At 45.2% G+C, this 23,600-nt stretch overlaps 1 protein-coding gene and 1 pseudogene across 4 annotated transcripts in view; both read right to left on the reverse strand.

The window, feature by feature from the left end:
- LOC133747049 (adenomatous polyposis coli protein 2-like) overlaps positions 1–23,600 on the reverse strand; it is an 834,579-nt pseudogene that overhangs the window by 779,132 nt on the left and 31,847 nt on the right.
- The window catches only part of LOC133747333 (zinc finger protein ZFP2-like), a 48,571-nt gene that overhangs the window by 19,810 nt on the left and 5,161 nt on the right, over positions 1–23,600 (reverse strand). For 3 of the 4 annotated variants that reach the window (XM_062175729.1, XM_062175731.1, XM_062175730.1), the window contains 2 exons: positions 21,553–21,682; positions 12,941–13,073 (listed from right to left, as the gene is read on the reverse strand). The gene's annotated coding sequence lies outside the window, so the exon portion shown is untranslated. The remainder of the gene's footprint in view (positions 1–12,940; positions 13,074–21,552; positions 21,683–23,600) is intronic. The other variant, XM_062175732.1, reaches the window with a different exon arrangement.

Raw genomic sequence — 23,600 nt, forward strand, 5'->3', positions numbered from 1 at the left:
AGATGACCAACTATCTACAAACACAAAAAAGATATCCCAGAAGCAACTTACTACCATCCTCCAGTACACAGAGAAAAACAAGAAAGAATCAAGTTGCAGGGCAGTAGAAAAAGTGAATAATGAAAGATCACTACAGAAATAAGTAAGTAAAGGGCTGGTGCTGAGGTGCAATGGGTTACAGCCTTGACCTTGCATCCCATATGTTGCTGCTATGAGACCAGCTACTCTTCTTCCAATCCAGCTGCCTACTAATGCACCTGGGAAATCGGTGGAAGATGGCCCATGTTCCTGGGTGCTAGCACCCACATGAAAGACTTGGAAGAAGTGTCTGGCCTTTCAAAAAAAAAACCTAAAAAAATAGAGGCAGTGTTAGCACTGTTGGAAAAACAGACACATAGTTCAATGGAAAAGAATAGGCAGCTGAAATAAACTGACTTTTCTACAGGCAACTCATATTTAACAAAGAAACTAAAACAAACAGGAGAAAGAAGATTCCTTTTAGCAAATGGTCTAGAGGAAAGTGATTATCCATATGTAGAAGCCTGAAAATATACCTCAACACCTCATACACTATGTAAAAGCAACTCAAGATGAATTAAAAATCTAGATACAAAACCAAAAACTAAGTAAAGATAGAGGAAACTATGAAACATTAGCTAGAGAACAGTTTTGGGTAAGATTCCAAAAGCACAAGTAACAAAAATAAAACATATGAATTTGAGTGTATCAAATTAAGATACATCTTCACAACAAAGTAATCATCAGAGTGAAGATTAACAAACAGAATGGCAGAAAACATTGAAAACTCTACATATGACAAAAGATTGATAGCCAGAACATACATATATAGAACTGGAAAAACTCTAAACAAGAAGCAAAATGTACAGTTAAGAAATGGGCAAGGCCAGTGCCGTGGCTCAACAAGCTAATCCTCTGCCTTGCGGTGCCGGCACACCGGGTTCTAGTCCCAGTTGGGGCACCAGATTCTGTCCCAGCTGCCCCTCTTCCATTCCAGCTCTCTGCTATGGCCCGGGAGTGCAGTGGAGGATGGCCCGAGTGCTTGGGCCCTGCACCCCATGGGAGACCAGGAGAAGCACCTGGCTCCTGCCTTTGGAACAGCGCGGTGCACCGGCCACAGTGCACCGGCCACGGCGGCCATTGGAGGGTGAACCAATGGCAGAAGGAAGACCTTTGTCTCTCTCTCTCTCACTGTCCACACTGCCTGTCAGAAAAAAAAAAAAAAGAAATGGGCAATGATCAGAATAGATATTTCTCAGACGAAGAAATATAAATGGTTAAGACATATATGAACATGCCCAATATCACTCACCATTAGGAAAACATATATCAAAACCAATAGCAGACTCCATCTGTGGGAGAAGACAATGTTTGGGTTTTCATTTGTGCAACAAGTGGGTTTAGAGGACCCTGTTCACCTCTAGAGGACAGTCTACACGGAAGTAAGGAATGTTTTCTAAAGGGCTTGTTAAATTTGACCAGTGCCTACTATATTTGCCACAACTTTCCAGTCTCACCACTTTCCTTCTTCTTCTTCTCTCTGTCGCTTGCAAAAATAGTATACCTTCTATAAACTGAGGATACTTTTTTTTTTGTTTTTATTCCTTCTGTCCCTTATGATATTCCTCTAAGAAATCACAACCCTCAAAGTATTCATTCATTTATGCAGTCTGCAGTTTTCATGGGCTACTACATGGCAAAGTACTAGGTTAAAGGAAAGGTATAGGCCAGGAACTGAGCAAGGTTCACAATGATGAAGCCATTGAGGGAATGAACCCAATGGAAGACCTCTCTTTCTTCCTCTCTCTGCCTCTCCTTCTCTGTCTGTGTAACTCTGATTTCCAAATAAATAATCTTTAAAAACTAACTAAATAAATAAATATAGTAGTAACCTGGTGGCAACACCTTTCTATCAGAACATGTGAAGCACTCAAACACAGTTTGTCACGGAAAGTCAGCCATAGTTTTCCAGGGCACATCTTCTACTCCACTATGTGGACATCTCTGTGGGGGGCAAGGGGCACTTATTTCTTCCCTTCTTCTTTCTTACCACTCTCACAGTTATAACTTCTATAGATGCTTCCACAGACCAGTCTCTATGAAATTGTAGAACTAATTTCCTCCCATGTCAAAAATGTCATGGGTTTAAACACAGAACCCAAAATAAGACAAATACCTGGCCTTCTTAATTACACAGTGTGGAATATAAGATTCTCAGTGGATCACTGGGTAACTGTAAAGTACTAGGCAGAGAAAAACTGTTACTTATCTGTATTTATGATGCTGTAATTCTCCACTTTATGCAAACTCAGATTAAAAGAGCTCCAGTTAGTGGGCAGCACTGTTGCATAGTGGGTAAAGCTACTGCCTGCAGTGTCAGCATCCCATATGGGTGCCAGTTGGGATCCTGGCTGCTCCACTTTCCATCCAGCTTTCTGCTGTGGCCTGGGAAAACAGTAGAAGATGGCCCAAATCCCTCATCTCCTGCACCCACCTAGGAGACCTGGACAAAGCTCCTGGCTCCTGGTTTTGTATCAGAACAGCTTAGGCCATCTATCTCTGCTTATGTCACTCTGTAACTCTGCCTTTCAAATAAGCAAATAATTATTTTAAAAAACAGCTTCAATGCAGAAGAAGCTCCTGGCTACTGGCTTCAGATCAGCACAGCTCCAGCTGCTGCTGCCAATTGGGGAGTGAACCATCGGATGGAAGATGTCTCTCTCTCTCTCTGCCTGCCTCTCTCTGTGTAACTCTGAGTTTCAAATGAATAAATAAATCTTTTTTTTTTTTTTTGACAGGCAGAGTGGATAGTGAGAGAGAGACAGAGAGAAAGGTCTTCCTTTGCCATTGGTTCACCTTCCAATGGCCGCCGTGGCCAGCATGCTGCAGCTGGCGCACTGCACTGATCCAAAGCCAGGAGCCAGGTGCTTCTCCTGGTTTCCCATGTGGGTGCAAGGCCCAAGCACTTGGGACATCCTCCACTGCATGCCCAGGCCATAGCAGAGAGCTGGCCTGGAGAGGGGCAACTGGGACAGAATCTGGCACCCCGACTGGGGATAGAACCAGGTGTGTTGGCACCACAGGTGGAGGATTAGCCTATTGAGATGTGGTGCCGGCCAATAAATAAATCTTAAAAAAAAAAAAAAAAAAAAACTCCAGTTATTGACAACACAGTAGACTTGCATTAATTTTAGTTCACTTTTCACTTTGCAAAGGGATCAGTGGCAGGTAAAAACAGTTGACAACCTTGCTAACCGGAGAAGAAATAGCTGAAGACAGAAAATGAAAAGCAGCCAAATAAATCATCAGCTATGATTCCATGGCCTTGTAGAAGAAATACAGCCACAACTATAAGGATTAAGTTGAGCCAGAATAAAGGAACTAAAACTAATGCTAACCATATCTTTCTGCTTCTATATAATAGCTGAGCTTGCAGGACATGTGCTGTCTTTAGAGAACAAAGAAGAAAGAAAAGCTTCTAACCCTTATCCTGTTGTAACCTATTCTCCCAACCCCTTATCTTGTTTTATTGCTTTACTGCCGCCCTGCAGCTTGTCATCCTGTTGAAACATACCAAGGTCTTGTTGCCACCCCCATCCTGATGGAATTTTCCCAAGCCCCTTTATCCTGCTGTCCTGCCATGCTCATGGGAACCCCCCTTCCCTGCTTAATTAAGCTGCTTACTTGAGCTGATAAGAAAAGAAAAAAGACTGCAAGCATGGACAGCCCATACCATCCTCCACCTCACTTCCTCAAGCTGATAAGAAGAAACTATCCGTGACCCCCATCCCAAGCCCCTTACCTAGCAACCATTTATTTGCCCAATAAAAATACTAGTAACCTGTAGCTTGCCCAATGAAACTGTAACACAATCAGGTATGCTAATAGTGTAGTTTTTAGCGTAAATACTCTGTGAAACTGATGTTGGGGGCCGCTCTCTCTCTCTGCACCCTACCAGAGGGTGCTGCTGAGATGGCCCATTTGCAAATGTAATAAACTTTCCTCTTGCCTTTTGCATCGATTGGAGTGGAGTCTGTGTTTCTGGGGTCCGGTTTGTGGGTTTGTGGGACGCCTGCTTAAGGGGTCTTACACAACCTGAGACAAAGAAAGAGAAATGAACCCCATCCAACACAAACCTTGAAAAGTGGATGCTCACAATTAATGAGTGAAGCAGCTGTCCACTGATATCTTGTCTAGGGAGGGAAGATGCCCTAAGTTCTGCTTCTGAAAACTCCAGTCATAAATCTGTCCTCGTAAATCTGTCCCTGGCATCTCTTTTACAAACATACTGGACCCACCGATAGTTGGAAATGTGGTCCTAAGTCATGTAGGCTGCATTTAAACCCACCAGTACTATAACAGCTGAGGTATGATGCTGGTGATCCTATACATATTCTAACAAACTTGAATTTGATGCTCAATTCTCAGGAAATCATTCCAGCTGAGCCTAGGGCCATTAATATAAACTCCTTGGACCCTCCACTCTCTCTGTGCCTGTTTGAAAGAAGGGAGTTTTGCCACCCCAGATTTCTGTAACAGCTTCAAATTCCAGATTGGAAAAATCTGATAATTAAAGACGGGAAAGGGATCAATGCACAAAGCTTCACACTGCTCACATGCTTCACACTGCTCCCTCTGGGAAAAAGCTGAACACTCAGGGCCACACCCAGCAGGTGTGTCCGTGGGGACCCCACCAGGAAGATGAGGTGCAGGATGAGAGCAGTGGGGCAGATCCTAGTCAGATCCTCCTTCCCACCCCTCTGCTGCCCCAGGCTCTCTGCTGAAGACCATCCAGCCCCACCCTGCAGGAACCAGCCCAGCAAACAGCAGGAGGCCCTGCCAGACTGCATTCTGAGACCACCCACAGTGGGAACCCAGCTTATTTAACTGGAGAGCAGGAGTCTCCCCGCCTTCCTTCCCTGTGCTTTCAGCTGCCCTGCGTGTGCAGTTTCCCAGAACGCTGCCCTCTCCTGTAACCACTAAATAAAGCACATTAGGGACAGGCCAGGCGCTGGGAGCCTGGGAAGCCTAGGTGGGAGACAGAACAGCCCGGGCCCCAGCCCTGACCTCGGGGAAAGTTGCCATGATCGCTGAGAAGTAAGTGAGCCTCACTGGGGGCCTCCAGCCGCCCTGGCACCCACCCTTCTCCCTGACACCCACCCTTCTCCCACACGCGTCCCCGCCCGTTCCTGTACCCCAAACCTGCTGCAGAAAGTCCCAGGAGTAGGTACCTTTTCTTCTGGAACCACAGGGAGCGAAGCGGGGAGAGTGGAGCAGAAAGAGTCCCTGGCACGTGGGACCCACAGGCGGACGATGAAGAGGGAAGCAGCAGCAGGAGGCAGGCTCGGTGAGCACCCGGAAACTGCCTGGGATCTCGCGTGCAGAGCAGGAGATGCAGTAAATGCAGGAGGAGTAACACAGCCCCCAGGGCAGACCTCGACCAGGGAATGAACTCCCTCTGGTCCAACCCTTGGGCGGGCACTATCACGCGCATGCCCACAGGCATTCGGAAGGCAGATTACATTGGAGATCCTGGGTACTCTGGGAAATGGAGTCCAGGCCACAGCATCCCTACAGACACCAGCTGGCCCTCCCCAAGGGGTTCAGGCTGGGGTGGGTGCCCACAACCAGAGGGCATTTGCTTTTGTTAAGTCCCTCCTTCCTGTCCTTCCCACCCCCAAATCTCAAGGATCAGTTGCTGTTCTTCCTTTTCTGAATCAAAATTTTAAAGAGTGACACCTACTGCTGCTACTGACCCCAAATCCTGGCTCCCTCATAACCTCTGTCTCTTCCAGAAAAATCTTATTTACTGCTTTGGCCCTAGAAATCATAAATGGCTATGGTAGAATGTAACTTTTAACAGAGGTGTAGAAGGCATGGTTTAACATCCAGTTTTGAGGATACAATTTTTATTTGTGTTTTATGGATGTTTACAGTTCTTTTAAGATTTATTTATTTATTTGGAAGTCAGAGTTACAGAGAAGGAGAGGCAGAGAGAGAGAGAGAGAGAGAGGATTTCCGTCGGCTGGTTCACTCCCCAATTGGAGGCAGCGCCACAACACTGACCCCTTACAGTTCTTTTCAAATCATTTTACACTGTCTTTTTATTCATCTAGTATGGAGACAAACAGAGGAATGGACACAGAGCTAACACAGCTGAGTATTCAAGAAGACAGGTTAAGGGGTTAAATGCCTTATATCATTTATACCTTCGATTAATTCTGGGGACAGTATTATCTGGAGTTTACAAAGGAGAAAAGAGCTTAGAAAAACATGGTGTTTTTTAATATCATTAAAAAGTCTAAGTTAAAGGCCAACCAAGGGGTCAGCGCTGTGGCATAGCAGGTAAAGCTGCCACCAGCATTGACATTCCATATGGGTGGAGGTTGAGTCCCGGTTACTCTGCTTTCAATCCAGCTCTCTACTATGGCCAGGGAAAGTGGTGGAAGATGGCCCAAATCCTTGGGCAGCTGCACCTGTGTGGGAGACACAGAAGAAGCTCCTGGCTGCTGGCATCAGATCAGTACAGCTCTAGCCATTGTGACCAATTGGTGAGTGAACCAAAAGATGGAAGATGTCTCTCTCTCTCTCTCTCCCCTTCTACTCTGTGTAACTCTGACTTTCAAATAAATAAATAAATCTTTTTTAAAGAGCCAATCAACATATAATACTAGTTTTAAAAATCTTTTTTTTGTCTTGGGTCTCAGTTTTTAAAATCTGATTTCTCATAGGGAAAAAATGTGAGAGATACAAAGACTACCTACGAAAATAATTTACACTGTAAAGAACCACAGAGGATTATAACTTGTCTAGAAAACAAAGGAGATTCAAAGTTTCTATTATTTCATGGTAATTTTTTCTTATTTTTAATATCAAGATAGTATGTAAATATGCAGTGCTAGGTATTTGTGTGTTGTTTGATATGTTTTATTTTTAAGCAGAAATTCAAAGAGATAACTGGGTAACATGGGGTTCTATATCTCTGATTACTTCTCTCAATTAGAGATCATGGGATTAGAGTTGGTGCTGGATTAATAATGCTTAAATCTTTATCCACTGACTTCACACCACAATTCACTATGAAAGACAATATTCTTTGGGTATTGCTCTTTCTTGCCAGACTGTAAACTTAATGGGGTCTAGAAACATATTTGCTTTGACACTAAAACTCAGCATCTTGACAGTCTTTTAGTTGAATGAATAAATGATATACAAAATAAATATTTCTGCCCCTGAAGAACTGCCTAATAGAGAAGAAAATAAAAATTGATTTGATGACTGTCAGTATTAGGTGAATATATAATTTGTTGTTCTGATATAAGCTTGGTCATAAAAAGGGCATATTAATAATGACACAGAGTTGAAGTGTATAAACATCTAGGGCCAAGCAGGTTAAATGTTCACCCTAACTATGTAAGGCATTCCATGTCAATAGGAGAGGAAGGAGGAAGAGGGGAGGGAGTGTAGGTGGGAGAGTGGTTACAGTGGAAAGAATCTCCATGCTCATTAATTATTAGCAAAGAGAGAATCTATGATCATTTGTTGCTTAAGAAAGGGTGATAGGCATTATTTAATTATAATGCAGGCATTAATGTTTTCCTGTCTCTGAAATAGGAAGTCTATAACTCAGAATTCCTTGCTGTTTCATCAAAAACAATTCAAAACAAAAACCTAATTAAGCATAAGAGGAAGTTATGCATTAGAAGTGTATTCTAATTTCTAGGAGATTCAGTGGTTAGAAAATTCATCCCAAATCTTGCTGCAAAATGTCCCATATATTTTCCATGACCACTACCCGTAAGCATAAACTCTTTTTTTTAAAAGATTTATTTATTTGAAAGTGAGAGTTACACAGAGAAAGGAGAGGCACGGAGAGAGGAGAGGCAGAGAGAGAGAGAAAGATCTTCCATCTGCTGGTTTACTCCCCAATTGGCCACAATGGCTGGAGCTGAGCTGATCCAAAGCCAGGAGCCAGGAGCTTCTTTCAGGTCTCCCACTTGGGTTTAGGGGTCCAAGGACTTGGGCCATCTTCTACTGCTTTCTCAGACCATAGCACAGCTGAATCGGAAGTGGAGCAGCCGGGACTCAAACCGGTGCCCATATGGGATGCTGGCACTGCAGGCGGCAGCCTTACCCACTATGCCAGAGCACTGGCCACCATAAACCCTGTCTTCCTCAGAACCAGTATCCCAGACACCAGCCACCACATGACATCCCACGGCACACCCCCCCCCCCCCAGCAGTGTTCTGCAGCTCCTGCTCCTCTCCACTTTCACTGGAAGGATCTGCTGCTCCTTTTCTTCATGCAAGTAAGTCTGATTCAGATGATGTCCCTGATACACTTGGCTGGCAAGAGCCATGGCATGTGTCCATGACCTAGCTAAATGCAAAGCTGGAACATTTTTAACTTTTCACTGCCATGGTGAGACAAGGACTCCATCTAATGAAGTAGGGGATTTTTCAGGGAGTCTAGAGAATCAAATATGACAAAATGACAAATCTTAACCAAAGACTGTCATGGTAGAGAGGAAGAGAACCCAAAATGAATTTTTCTATCTTTTCTTTTCTGATATAAGTGCCTAAAAACAAAGCCAAGGAGGGCTGCCACAGACCCATTCTGAAAATTCCTTAACATCTTCATTTTCATCCAAATTAATACATTACTTGAAGAAAATAAACTTTTACATAAATGAAAATGTAATACTACAGACAAGTGTACAGGAGAAAAGAGGCACTCAATTACCTTAGAAAAATCTGGGTCCATTAATGTGTTCCTCCAGAACCAATGCTGCAGTACAATAGAACCACAGCCTCTGACATTCCCCCTCCACCCTGATGGATCTTGGGTTTTCTTCCCACCTCCCCTCTCCTGTGAATATCTAAGTAGTAGGACAAAAGGAATCCAAAGATACGATGATGGTATTTAACATGGAATAAACATATTGTTTTAGTCAGTACAATCCTCAATACTACAATAATTATTTCTAGTTCACTGATTACAAAATTAAGTATATGAAATCTATTCCTAATTAATCATCCCATTGAGAGCTTAATGTAGACTTTCAGAGGTGAAAGAAATAGAGATATGTGTAGAGATGTGTATCTCTAAAATACAGATTAACCTCTGTACTTTATAGACAATATACCATGTTTGTATTTTTTTTTGCAGTCTGGCATAGTTTATTACATCCAGCTTGCCACTTTGGAAATTTTATAATTAGACATTAATATACAACAAATTTTGAATCTTTACAGATAATATAGAGCACCCTAGGCCCTCCCAGGGCAGAAAACAGATCAAGAGCTCATACACTGGCTTCAACCACAAGGAGCAGATGAAGATATCATCGGAAAGATACCTATCCCTGCAGTGTGGCTGCTGAGCAGTTCTGCCCTTACGGATCTTGTTTGGAATATACATAGTATGAATTATGTGTCACTCTCACAATTTATTTAGCTATTTTTGAAGTTAACACCTTAAAAAAATAACTTGAAAGACAGCAACTGAGATCCTCCATCTACTGCTTTATTTTCCAGATGCCCATAACAGCTGGGGCTGGCCCAGCCAGGAACTCCAAGCCTTTAAGCCATCATCTGCTGCCTCCCAGGTGCACAAGCCTGACCCACTATGAACAGATGCCCCTACATTTTTTATTTTCCACAAACTTTTTGAAGTCACTTTTGCCAAAAGGTTCCTGACACCTCTCTTGTTGCTTTCATAGCGGCAGACCCTGGAATGCCATCTCCCAGTACAGAAGACAGCCTCAGTAGTCCTCGAAGATCAAGAAGTAGGCAGATGGTGACATCTTTGTTGTTAATGTAACTGTGAATGTGGCCAGTACTGCAGCTCATTAGGCTAAGCCTCTGCCTGCGGTGCTGGCACACCAGGTTCTAGTACCAGTTGGGGCACCGATTCCATCCTGGTTGCTCCTTTTCCAGTTCAGCTCTCTGCTGTGGTCCGGGAAGGCAGTGGAGGATGGCCCAGGTGCTTGGGCCCTGCACCTGCATGGGAGACCAGGAGGAAGTACCTGGCTCCTGGCTTTGGATTGGCACAGGCGCCAGCCATAGCAGCCATTTGGGGGTGAACCAATGGAGGGAAGACCTTTCTCTCTGTCTCTCCCTCTCTCACTAACTCTGCCTGTCAAAAAAAAAAAAATGTAACTGTGAATGTTCATATAATTTTGTTCTGTTTACACAAAAATATCTTTGTTTAACAATTGAAGATTGATGCTGTAAAAACTGTCCTCTATTATAAGGTCTAAAGATTAAATTGTGCATCCTACAGATTCCTTCATAATAGAATTAGTTTCCTACCTTGAAGAGAATAGAGAAATGAAAGAACAAGTTGGGCTTAGAATAGAGAAATGAGGGAGCAAGTCCTAGATCGCTTGCTGACAATAGCAATATCACATGAATACTTAGCAAACCGTTTCAACCATTAGATAACAACTTAAGAAAACATTTACCAGAAGGTCCAATGCCTTCTATAACATTTTTCTGCAATAGCATAGCCAAAATAAGAACTCAAATAATAATCTCATAGCTAGATTCACTTCGCCATCAGCGAAGTATACAGTAAGTAGAAAAAACCTCCCTTTCAGACCAAAGGGAAAGAAAATTTTAAAGTGAGAATATAATTTTCCTCATGGGCATTGTCTACCTTAGAAAAACTACTACAGAACATGCCTGTGACTATAGACTTGTAGTTCAGGCCACCGAAGATTAGAGATGGGAAACGGGCACTCCCTTGACTTGCATCCTCTGGTCTGCTTTAACACAAACCAGGAGGAAAAGAAAGCTCGGCATCAGAAGCAATGGGTGGCAGGCGTATTAATGGCTGATCTGTACAGTGATCTGCCCTCAAGGAGACCCAACAGGCCAGTCCACTGCAGTGGCTTTCAATGTGGTAAGCCTGGGCTTCAGGAGAAGTCAGCTTGTGAAGAGCCCTGGCAGCTCTGCCAAGAGTTGGATCACTGGAAATGGACCTGCCCTGGAGTCGAAGGATGCCCAGGTCAGAGCCACAGATCTTATTGGCTCTAAGCTGAAAAGCCCTTCACTCAGTCCAATTTCCAAAGTGACCACTGCAGCTGAGGGGATGGTCAAGTAGGGTCAGCAACATTGCAGGCAGAACTGTAAATTTCTTGTTAGAGATGCCACCTGCCTTTACCTGGCCAGCTCTCCTCCCAGGCCAGCCAAGTAATGAAAGTCAACAGAGTGCCTTCCCCTAGGAGGTTCACACCTCCCTTAGGATATACCCCATGTGAAGAGATAGATAGGTCTGGGCCTCTGAATTTACAAGGCCTAAAGCCCACCAGATTATTATCAAGCCCCTTCTATCAGGTTCTATTTGCCTCTCAATCAGAAAACTTAATTGTAGCTTAGACAGCACCTTTCTTAGCTCCTCTAATAATGACTCTGTCCTTTGTTCTAGGCCCTGTCTAGTGCACTTGGGCCTCATTCCTTTGTAATCATAACCTCTACTCTACCACCAATGGCTCTACTCCCAACCTGTGTGTACTGATGGTCCTCTTCCCCACTTAATGCTGTATAATTGTTCAAACCTGGTAAATGCCACTCTTAGGATCATTGGTTACTATCCTCACTCTGTCTTGTATGACCTTGTCTAAATATGATCAGAGTCGGCAAACTTGGAAGGCTTCCATAGCCTTGGCAACTCATGACGACAGCCTAGGGTGGTTACTGGCGCCATAAACTAGAGTGTCAATTTGTTGGGTCAACAACAGGAGCCACTGTGCACTTGCTCCTCATGTGGGATCTCTGTCCTTAATGTGCTGTACATTGTGATTTAATGCTATAACTAGTACTCAAACAGTATGTTTCACTTTGTGTTTCTATGTGGGTGCAAACTGTTGAAATCTTTATACTGAATTGATCTTCTGTATATAAAGAGAATTGAAAATGAATCTTGATGCAAATGGAAGGGGAGAGGGAGCGGGAGAGGGGAGGGTTGCGGGTGGGAGGGAAGTTATGGGGGGGGGGGAAGCCATTGTAATCCATAAGCTGTACACTGGAAATTTATATTCATTAAATAAAAGTTAAAAAAAAAAAAACAACTGTCCTCTAATTTTTTGCTATTTTATTATTTATAAACCCATTTTGAAGATTTGTAGATCCATAAGTCCCTTGAGGACAGTGCACCCTGGTTTTGATATCCTTCACAGAAATAAATACAAACTGATTTCCATGGTGGGGGGAATCACTACAAACTATTGAACTTGTCTGAAAGCAAATAAGAGGCTGGGAGAATGGCTGCTCTGGTTATGCACAGTAACTACTATAGCACTTAAATAGGTATAAAGAACCTGACTGTAGGAAATAAATATAAAGAATTGTCTTGGGCCCTCTGCCAGCTCTAATCCTCTCATTAGGGAAGTGACAGTCTGACAGTCATGTGAACACACCTGAGGGGGATGCAGCACTGCCCCTCAGGGCAGACAATGAGCTCTTCCCCTTCAAATGGTGGCAAGGTTGCAGCAGGCACACAAGGAGTTGCTCTTCCTTTAAGTAACTGGGGAGTATTTGTCAAAAGTATTAAACTAAAATTTGGGGATCTCTGTATTGCCCTATCCTCACATTACTTAACATTCAATTACATTTTTTAAAAGATTTTATTTATTTATTTGAGAGGTAGAGTTACAGAGAGAGAGGCAGAGAGAGAAAAGGGGTCTTCCATCTGCTGGTTCATTCCCTAAATGGCTGCAATGGCTAGAGATTGGGCCGATCTGAAGCCTGGAAATCAGGAGCTTCCTCTGGGTCTCCCATGTGGGTGCAGGGGTACAAGCGCTTGGGCAGCTCACCCTAGCATGCTGACTGGTTCCACTGTTCAAGCACACATCCCCCATTCTCTTTTGGTGGGTCTACTGTAAAGAAAGGAGAGTATCTACAGTAATTAATATCTTACTGTTGCTCTTGCTGTCCACCTGCAGGCCTGAGGGAAGAGCACTTAAATACACACTGTGGAGTTCTGGATGTAGTTTCCAAAATTCAGTCTCTTCGCAGCTTAGGGACTCTGTCCTCATCAATCACCTTAAAGCCTGCAGGAGTAGGGAGAAACTGTGTTTGAAGAATTTACAAATAAATTGCATTGAAGTCAACCACTACCACTTCCACCACACCCCTAATTCAGGGTTCTGGCAAATCCCAAGCGGACCAGGAGTGACTCAGGAGGTGACCTCGACTCTCAAAGGCTCCAAAGAGCCTGGTGCACCCAGGGCGAGCTCAGCACATCGCCCTCCCGCCCCCCGCCACTAGGACGCCCGGCTCCCAGATCCTCCAGGAGGCGAGAGGCGGCCCCGCAGGTCCAGGCACACGCGGACGTGCATCCAGAGCTGTCCCAAAAAGCAGGCCCAGCTCGGGTGTCGCCTCCTGACAAAGTCACTGTCTCCTACTCCCTCCCGGAAGGCTGCAGGCCAGCACCCTGAGTCGAGGCCCTCCCGTGAAGAAAGCCGCCCCCGTGGGAACCCCGCTCCACCTGCGGGCAGGGCTGGGGAAGAAGGGCTAAGCCAGCCTCCACCCCAGGACTGCAGCCTGGGAAAGTCCAGGGCTCCAGCGCCCCTGCAGGGCATGGCGTCTCCCTCAGTGCGCTCTGAGCCCGGCCTCAGCCATCAGCAGCTCCCTTGCTTCCAAAATCTGCTGCAGGGCGGCTCAGGCTCCGCCCGGCCAGGGACCTCGGACCAATCCTCCCTGAACTGGGACAGGACCGGCGCTGCCAGACTTGCCCCATGCCGGGCCGGCTATAAAGGCGGTGGTGATTGGCGGGCACCTGGTAGTTGTGGTGTGTACGGGTGACGTGGGTGGTGTTACATTCTTGGCCATTGAGCTCAATTTTGGACGTTGGGACAAGAACACAGGCGGCAGTGATGAGAGCTAGGAGAGCCAGGAGGGGAGGCAGACCCGGTGAGTGCGACCCTCAGCCTCTCCCGCCAGCCCCGCTGGCTGAGGTTTGCAGCAAGAGCTGCACTTGGGGAAGCAATGAAGGCCGAGTCTCAGCAGGAAAACCAAGGGCCCGATGCGGATTTGCACACTGATGCTGCATCTGTGTGGTCTGCACGGGCAGACAGGAGGAAGGGCTTGGTAGGAGGGCGCTGGAGGTGCACTGGGCCCTCGTGCACAGCCTGCTGTAGGAATCCAGGGCAGTAGAGTCCTGCGGGGTCCCTAGAGATCCTGGCCACGCTGTGCCTTCCGTCATCCACCCTCCTGCGCTGCCGCTGGGGCAGTGCTTCTGCAGTTGGATGTCTCGTTCGAGTCCATGGTCGTTTTCTCATGATGGGCTGATCTCACGCAGTGACAACCATGGAACAAATCACTGTTCTGCGGCATCTGCCTCCCAGGAGCGTTGCGGGTTACAGGGGGGCACGGGTGAGGCGGTGGCACCTCCTGTGCGTGGTCTCTGGCCCGTCCAGGACCGAAGGTGGAAAGGGAAGCAGAGGAGCTGGCTCAAGGTAGTCCCGCTGCGGGTTCCATCAGGTGTGAAATGTCTCCCGATTGCGGTTAACCTTGCAGGGAAACTGTCCCCTTTTGTGGGCCAGAGACAGCATCTGCTTTATTAGCTGTGCAGTATATTGAAAATTAAAATTTGGGCAGTCCTATCTTTAGTCCTCACAGCAGCACTTACTTTATGAGGAACACATGAAACTGCTCAGTAATTCGGTGCTGAGTTTTTTTTTTGGACAGGCAGAGTGGACAGTGATAGAGACAGAGAGAAAGGTCTTCCTTTTTTTTTTTTTTTTTTGACAGGCAGAGTGGACAGTGAGAGAGAGACAGAGAGAAAGGTCTTCCTTTTTGCCGTTGGTTCACCCTCCAATGGCCGCCGCGGTAGCGCACTGCGGCCGGCGCACCGCGCTGTTCCAAAGGCAGGAGCCAGGTGCTTCTCCTGGTCTCCCATGGGGTGCAGGACCCAAGGACTTGGGCCATCCTCCACTGCACTCCCTAGCCGCAGCAGAGAGCTGGCCTGGAAGAGGGGCAACCGGGACAGGATCGGTGCCCCGACCGGGACTAGAACCCGGTGTGCCGGCGCCGCAAGTCAGAGGATTAGCCTGTTGAGCCACGGCGCCGGCGAAAGGTCTTCCTTTTTGCCATTGGTTCACCCTCCAATGGCCGCTGCGGCCAGCGCACTGCGCTGATCGGATGGCAGGAGCCAGCTGCTTCTCCTGGTCTCCCATGGGGTGCAGGACCCAAGTACTTGGGCCATCCTCCACTGCACTCCCTGGTCACAGCAGAGAGCTGGCCTGGAAGAGGGGCAACCGGGACAGAATCCGGCATCCCGACCAAGACTAGAACCCGGTGTGCCAGCACCACTAGGCGAAGGATTAGCCTATTGAGCCACGGTGCCAGCCCGGTGCTGAGTTTAATATTAGGTTGGTAAGCCTGCTATTGGCTTTTGGTTTGTTTGTAGCTATTGGACGACTTTATTTGGTAAAAATGCATTCAGGTCAGTAGTGTACTCAAGGATGGTCATTTAGGGAAATGTACTTTTTTTTATGAGTAAAAGATTGGAAGACACGATTGAGCTACCTCAAAACTCCACCACTCCTGGGAAGGCCACAGTTGGCAAGAAAAGCCCGTAGCAAACTTTCATCAAGTAAGTTGAGATTCCTGTGTTTGCAATCTGAACAGCTCACTGCTGAGCTGGGAGGGGAACTGCTCTGAGCACAACTCACTACAGAACTGCTCTTGCAGACCTTCCCCGAAGGAAGCACTGCTGTGGTCAGAAGCATTCCAGGAGCTGCTGGCCTGCAAATGTGAATTAGTCTTCAATTTAATCCATTGTAAGTATCACAAGAATGCAGAAAGGCTGTGTCCTCAAACACAAATGAGCAGCTCCGCAAGGGGAATGAGACTTAACCTAGGTCTGTTTATCTCCCTTTATTTCTCAGCATATTCACCCCAGATGGGGGAAATAAATCACCCTTCAGCTCTGCAATGGCAGTGCTCTGGGTGGAGGCTGAGGATGCTTTTCATTGCAGGCAGTGTTTGCAAGAGACTTAGTTCCCTGACAATTTGTGCCTCTCCTACAAAAACATTTTGGCATTAAAAACAAACTGAAGTATTTATGTTTTAGTAGTATGGCACCAACTTAAGTATTTTGCCTACTGGCATCTTTGTCTTTAAAGAGCTAAATCCTCAGGACTACAGGATTGAGTAAAAACTAGAAAATAGCTAATCCTAGTACTACAAAAGCACAAGGGATTATTTGATCATTCGGTTCTTCATATTTCACATGCTTTTTTTTCTACTTTTCCCTTCCTACAGATATTCTGGCTGTATTGAAGGCTTTTTTAAAAACTGAATTCTGTGAAGAAAATATAGGCTTTTGGCTGGCTTGTGAAAACTTCTGAAAAATCCACCCACCCCAGAAGCTATCCTTAAAACCAAGGTAAATATATACAGTCTTCATAGAAAAAACCCCCAAAGAGGTAAGACCAAATTCCTCATTTCAGTATAAAGTGTACACCCTTGGCACCAAGAAGCAACAAAGGAAGTAAAGATATAAGACTAAAGCAAGGGCCAGGGAATCTGAAAAGCTTCCTTTCCTGGTGTCCTGGCTTTCAACTAAGTATCCCCAGACCTGGCAGGTGGAGCTCATCACACGTTACAGCTTCTGATTTTCACTTTCAAAGAGCAGAGCTCCCTTCTCTAATGAAGTATAATGAGTGATCTTTGTTTCAGATGAGCTTGCTTTCAAACCAAAACTCTTATTATCCAAAATATACAAGAAGCTACAACCCCCAGCTGTACAACTGCCTGGAAAAGGGTGTACAACATGATGTTTTACTTATTTGAAAGGCAGAGTTGCAGTGAGTGGTCTTCCATCTGCTAGTTTACTCCCTAAATGGCCACAGTGGTCAGGGCTGGGTCAGGCTGAAGCCAGGAGCTTCCTCCAGGTCTCCCATGTAGGGGCAGAGGACCAAGCACTTGGGCCATCTTATGCTGCTTTTCCCAGCAGGGAGTGGGTAAGAACTGCAGTAGCTGGGACTCAAACTGGCATCCATATGGGATGCTAGTGCTGCAGGCATCAGTGTAACTTGCTATGCCACAGCACCAGCCCCAGGTAGAACACTTATCCCTGTTTTTTGGAATCAGAGTTCTACTAGGGCTTGAGTGAAAAACCAGAGATCGGCCGGCGCCGTGGCTCAACAGGCTAATCCTCTGACTTGCGGCACTGGCACACCGGGTTCTAGTCCCGGTCGGGGCACCGATCCTGTCCCGGTTGCCCCTCTTCCAGGCCAGCTCTCTGCTGTGGCCAAGGAGTGCAGTGGAGGATGGCCCAAGTGCTTGGGCTCTGCACCCCATGGGAGACCAGGAGAAGCACCTGGCTCCTGCCATCCGATCAGCGCAGTGCGCAGGCCGCAGCGCGCTACCGCGGCGGCCATTGGAGGGTGAACCAACGGCAAAAAGGAAGACCTTTCTCTCTGTCTCTCTCTCACTGTCCACTCTGCCTGTCAAAAAAAAAAAAAGAAAAAAACCATAGATCACCACAGACACCATGGTTGATGAGAAAAAGGGAGCCCCAGAGTAGAGGACATGTTCTGTTTCCTAAGGCAGAAGTCTGTGACTGCCAGAGACTGACATTCAATTCAGTTCCCTCAGAACTAATGATTCCAAGCTAGGTAGTGAGTCAGGAAGCTGGTGACTGTCCAGGAGATGCTTGTATCAGAACAGCTTCCACCACTGTACAGACACAGGCAGGAAATATGTGGTCTGAGGGGGTGGGTCTTGTTGGAAAAGCAGGACTGTGAGATAGAAGATAATGCAATGGAATGCTGTTGACCTAAACTCATTTAAAATCAATAGGTCTGGGATTCTGTGGCCTTAACTACCTAGCTGTATATCTTTCATTAAATCAGTGCATGTTACCACATAGTGGTTTTGAGTCCCAACTAATGTAACATGTTTACTATGTAGAAGAGTACTAAAGTTCTTGTGACTCCATTTCATGCATGCTATTCTTGTGTATTGCTGAACCTGAAACGACGTTTGAATTGTTAAACGGTATATAAAATAGCGAGTGCTTGTGTGTAGAAAACCACAGTGTCTATTACAAGTGCCAAAAACTCTTGAAGGCAGTTAAGCTTTGAAGTGGTCTTTGAATATTTGAATACATTTATTTTGATAAATAATGTCATTGAATACTTACAGTCCAGGTGTGAGCTGATTTGATGTTGATAACTAGAATTATGACCAACATAAGGGGAAGATCTTTGTAGTAGAGAAGAAGTGTGCATTACTGTGTCTGTGCAGGGAGAACTGACAGCCCAAGAGCTGAGAAGAGGGTGGCAAGGAAGATGCTCTTTTCTAAACCTAAGTCACAGCACATCCTTAGACCCACCCAGGGTAAAAAATTTTACCCAGGGTAAAAATTACTAACAGAATCTTTTATTAAACAACAGGGTCTTTGATGAGAATAGAACATTGACCTAAATCCCTTTTTGAGGATTGAGAAACAACTAAATAGAAGTGAACTGTATGGAGACAAACACCAATGTTACATTACTCAACTCTCCACTGCACCAATGAAGGAAGAAGACAAATGGGGAATATGGGCCTCCCCCTTTTTTGTCCTCTTTTCTTTGGTTCCAACTCACATGGGCTTCCAGAAGACATACATGGAAACTGTTCTCTTCGTGGTCAACATACATCTCAGAATTTCCCTTATTCATTTGCCTTCACTTGCCTAACAGATTTTGATTATGTTACTTTAGGTAATGAGGAAAGCAACAGAAGTGCACTTTTCTCCCTCATTTTTATAACATTTATTTGAAAGGCAGAGTTACAGAGAGGGTGTAGAGACAGACCTTCCATCTATTGGTTCACTCCCCAAATGATCACAATGGCCTGAGCTGAGCCGATCCAAAGCCAGGAGCCAGGAGCTTCTTTCAGGTCTCCCACAGGAATGCAGGGGCTCAAGCACTTGGGCAGTCCTCTGATGCTTTCCCAGGCACATTAGCAGGGAGCTGGATTGAAGTGGATCAGCCAGGACTTGAATCAGTGCCTATATGGCAGTGGCTTTACCCACTGTGCTACAGTGTGGGACCCATATATGTATATATTTCAAAGACTCATTTATTTGAAAGGCAGAGAGGCAGAAGAAGAGAGATCTTTCAACCTCTGGTTCACTCCCAAAATGTCCACAACAGTGGAGGCTGGGCCAAGCCAAAGCCAGGATGTTGAACAGTGCATAATCTCTAAGTATTAAATTGAAAAGGCTGAAGCTGGTGCCATGGCATATTGGGTAAAGTCACCACCTGCAGTGCTGGCATCCCATATGGGTACTGGTGCATGTCCTAGCTGCTCCGCTTCTAATCTAGCTCCCTGCTAATGTGCCTTGGAAAGCAGAAGATGGCCCAAATACTTGGCTCCTGAATCCATGTGGGAGACCTGAAAGAAGCTCCTGGCTTTGGATCAGCCCAGCTCTAGCTTTTTGCAGGCACTTGGGAGTAAACCAGCAGATGGAATATCTCTTGATGTATGTCTCTCTGTAACTCCTTAAAAAATAAACCTTTAAAAAAATAAGGTTTATTGACATGTGCTATGATCCAATCCAGTAAAAGTAAGAGAAGCAATAACTATCGCTACCTATATTTTTATCTAATTTAAGTATTGTGTAAACTAAAATATACAATACTAGGAGTATACTATCAGTAATTACACTACTGAGGTGGGGACTGCAGTACACAGGTTAATCCTCTACCTGCAGTGCTGGCATCCCATATGGGTGCCAGGTTCTAGTCCTGGTTGCTCCTATTCTGGTCCAGCTCTCTGCTGTGGCCTAGGAGGGCAGTGGAGGATGGCCCAAGTGCTTGGGCCCCTGCATCCACATGGGAGACCAGGAAGAAGCACCTGGCTTCTGGCTTTGGATCAGTGCAGCTCCAGCCATTGTGGCCATTTGGGGAGTGAACCAATGGAAGGAAGACCTTTCTCTTTCTCTAACTCTACCTGCCAAATTAATACATAAAATCTTTTAAAAAAGTAATTACCAATACTCAGTGATTATAATTAAGAATTTTAATAACTATATTGATTCTTTTTTTTTTTTTTGACAGGCAGAGGTAGACAGTGAGAGAGACAGAGAGAAAGATCTTCCTTCCATTGGTTCACCCCCAAATGGCTGCTATGGCCGGCGCTATGCCAATCCAAAGCCAGGAGCTGGGTGTTTCCTCCTGGTCTCCCATGCAGGTGCAGGGCCCAAGGACTTGGACCATCTTCTACTGCTTTCCCAGGCCGTAGCTGAGAGCTGGATTGGAAGTGGAGCAGCCAGGTCTTGAACCGGCACTCATATGGGATGCTGGCACTTCAGGCCAGGGTGTTAACTACAGTGCCACAGTGTGGGCCCCAGTCCTAGCAGTTCTATGTTGTTTAGCATTTCGTCTTCAGTGTCAACTGCTAATAATACAGTAGAGTTGTAGAAGACCTGACAGTCATGCAAACCTTACCACAAGCTAGTACTGTGTAGAATAAATCCTGTAAATATAAAGACAATCTTATTTCACAGCGGAGGAAGAACCAGAGGGGTAAAATGACTTGCTAATGTCACTTAGCTCTTTCAGTACAGAAACAAGGAAGGGTCTCAGCTTTATGCCACTTGCCTCAACTAGATGAGCCTGCAATTTTAATGACACTCAACTTGGGCTCCGGGAGTTTAAATGAATTTTCCAAGGTTACATGACAAAGAAGCACCAAAGCCAGAAGTAAAAATTATTGCTCTCATCTTTCTCTTCCTTATCCACTATGGAAGTCTGATTTACAGTTGTAAATTATTCTAATATCATTTACAACCAAGAAGCATTATTTTTTGCTAACTTTAACAATGAAACTATTTTTAGCCATTGAGGAATTTATTTTAATGAAAGATATAGACATCCTTTTTTGTTTTGTTTTTTAATTGGAGATGCAAAGAGACAAACAAGTAGTCAGAGAAGTGGTATTCACCCTCTAGTTCACTGCTCAAATGTCCACAGTGACCAGGGCTGGCCCAGGAGCAGGGAACCCCATCATCTGAGCCATCACTTGCTAGCTCTCAGGGTTTGCATTTCCAGGGAGTTGGAGTCAGGGGCTGGAACTGGGAATCAAACCCAGAAACTCCAATGTGGGATACAGGCATCTAAACCACAAGGCTACACCCTGGCTTCCAGACTTGTTTTTTCACCAGTCATCTGAAAATGAAAGTTAGTTCGGACCTGAAGTCTAAGGCTCTGGAGTCCTCAGGTGTGTATATCTATGCATGAGAGTTAGTTGGGTTGCCCAAGCAGAGTCTACAGTTTAGAGAGAACAGCAGAGTGAAATGTGTGTCAGAGGATGTCAGCACTGGAGAGTGGCTGTGCTCTAGTCAGAGGCTGAGGAGGACAAGTCCACAGAGAGCAGCAGTACCAAGGGAGTGTGCTAGAAGGTAGGGAGAAAAAAGGTTGAAAAACAAATATGTTAAAAAGATTTGTTTATTTATTTGGAAGACAGAGTTATAAAGAAGGTGAGACAGGGAGGGAGAGGGAGAGATCTCCCATCTGCAGATTCACTCACCAAATGGTCACAATGGCTGGGACTGGGTCAGATCAAAGCTCGGATCTGGAACTCCATCCAAGTCTCCCTCATGGTGGCAGGGACTCAAGAAATTGGGTTGTCTGCTGCTTCTCAGATGCACTGCAGAGAACTGGATGGGAAGTAGAACAGCTGAGCTGTAAATAAGTGCCCATATGGTGTGCCAACATCACTGGCAACAGATTATCCTAATGCATCACAACACTGGCTCCAACAAATGAATTTAGGTAAAACAATTCAAAATGCCAGGGAAATAGCAAATAAAATGTCAGGGATGAGCACTGTGGTGCAGCAGGATAAACCACTACTTAGGAGGCATACCTCATTCTTAAGTATGATGATATTTTTTTAACCACTTTTGTACAAGAGAGTAACAGGATGAAAACTGTTCTCCAAGGAGTCTGATCTGATAACCTCACATAGGATAGACTGAGATGAGAAGAAATTGCAAGACAGATTACGAGTGCAGAAAAGAGGAAACTAAAACTGGAATGAAAGCATGAGGAAGGAAATACAATCCATGTTTTGCAAGAAATAAAATCAAATATATATACTGTTTATAGAAAAATAGAAATAAAAGCAAATATGAGAGAGTTTCAAAAGTTTGTGGAAAATGGAATTAAAAGATAATCTTATTTTATGCAACAAATTTTGAAATCTACGCATGTGAACGTTCTTCAAAAAGTTCATGGAAAATGTCTATTATACAAAAATGGTACATGGATTTCAAAAAAAATTTTTAAAGAAAATCCATTTATTTTTAATTTTTTATTTATTTAAGAGGTAGAGTTACAAAGAGTGAGAGAGAGACAGAGAGAAAGGTCTTCCTTCTGCTGTTTCACTCCCCAGATGGCCGCAACAGCTGGAGCTGTGCTGAACCAAAGCCAGGAGCCAGGTGCTTCTTCCCAGTTTCTCATGTGGGTGCTAGGGCCCAAGCACTTGGGCCATTTTCTATTGCTTTTCCAGGCCATAGCAGAGAACTGGAATGGAAGAGGGGCAGCTGGGACTAGAACTGTACCCATGTGGGATGCCAATGCCACAGGTGGAAAATTAACTTTGTTTATTTTTATGAAAGACAGTTATAGGGGGGTGGAAAGGGGAGATATAGATCTTTCATTTTCTGGTTCTCCCAAAATGACCACAAGAGCCAGGACTGGCCCAGGCTGAAGATGGGAACCAGAAGTCCATATGAGTCTCCCACAGGGGTGGTAGGAGCTCTTCTGCCAGGAGCATTAGTAGGAAGCAAAACATCCAGGACTGCAACTCGCACTCAAATAAGGGATGTTGGCCTCACATGTGGCAGCTTACCCTGCTGTGTCACAAAGATGGTCATTCAAAATAAATTCTTGAGGGTTAAGCCACCTTTTGCAGGGCCAGCATCCTATATGGGTAGCAGTTTGAGTCCTGGCTCCACTTTTGATCCAGCTCCCTGTTAATGTGCCTGGGAAAGCAGTGGAAGATGGTCCAAATGCTTGGGCCCCTATACCATGTGGGAAACTCAGAAGAAGCTCCTGGCTTCAGCTTGGCCATTTGGGGACTGAATCAGCAAATGGAAATCTCTTTGTAACTGTGACTTTCAAATAAATAAATCTTTAAAAAACATTCTTGTGCACTTAAAAGACCTCTTGCAATACAGGTGCACAGTTACTTATTCAGGAGAAATGCTAATTCAGGTGCAAGAAATGCTGGTATCAGGGATGCCATGGTAAAGTAGTAGTGTGGAGAGGCCACTTAAGGGAGTTTTATGTAGAACACAGGCAGCGGTGTTTTAGAGTTTAATAGATAGTGTTGGTTTAAAAATTACATATTGGGACTGGTACTGTGACATAGAGGGTAAGTAAGGCCAGCAGTGCCACCATCCCATGTAGGTAATGGTTTGAGACCCAGCTGCTCTGCTTCCAATCCAGCTCTCTGCTGAGGCCTAGGAAGGCAGTAGAGGATGGTCCAAGACCATGGGCCCCTGCACCCAAATGGGAGGCCTGGGAAAAGCTCTTGGCTCCTAGCTTTGGATCAGCCCAGCTCTGACCATT

The sequence above is a fragment of the Lepus europaeus genome, chromosome 18 (assembly GCF_033115175.1).
Source record: "Lepus europaeus isolate LE1 chromosome 18, mLepTim1.pri, whole genome shotgun sequence".
Taxonomy (NCBI): Eukaryota; Metazoa; Chordata; class Mammalia; order Lagomorpha; family Leporidae; genus Lepus; species Lepus europaeus.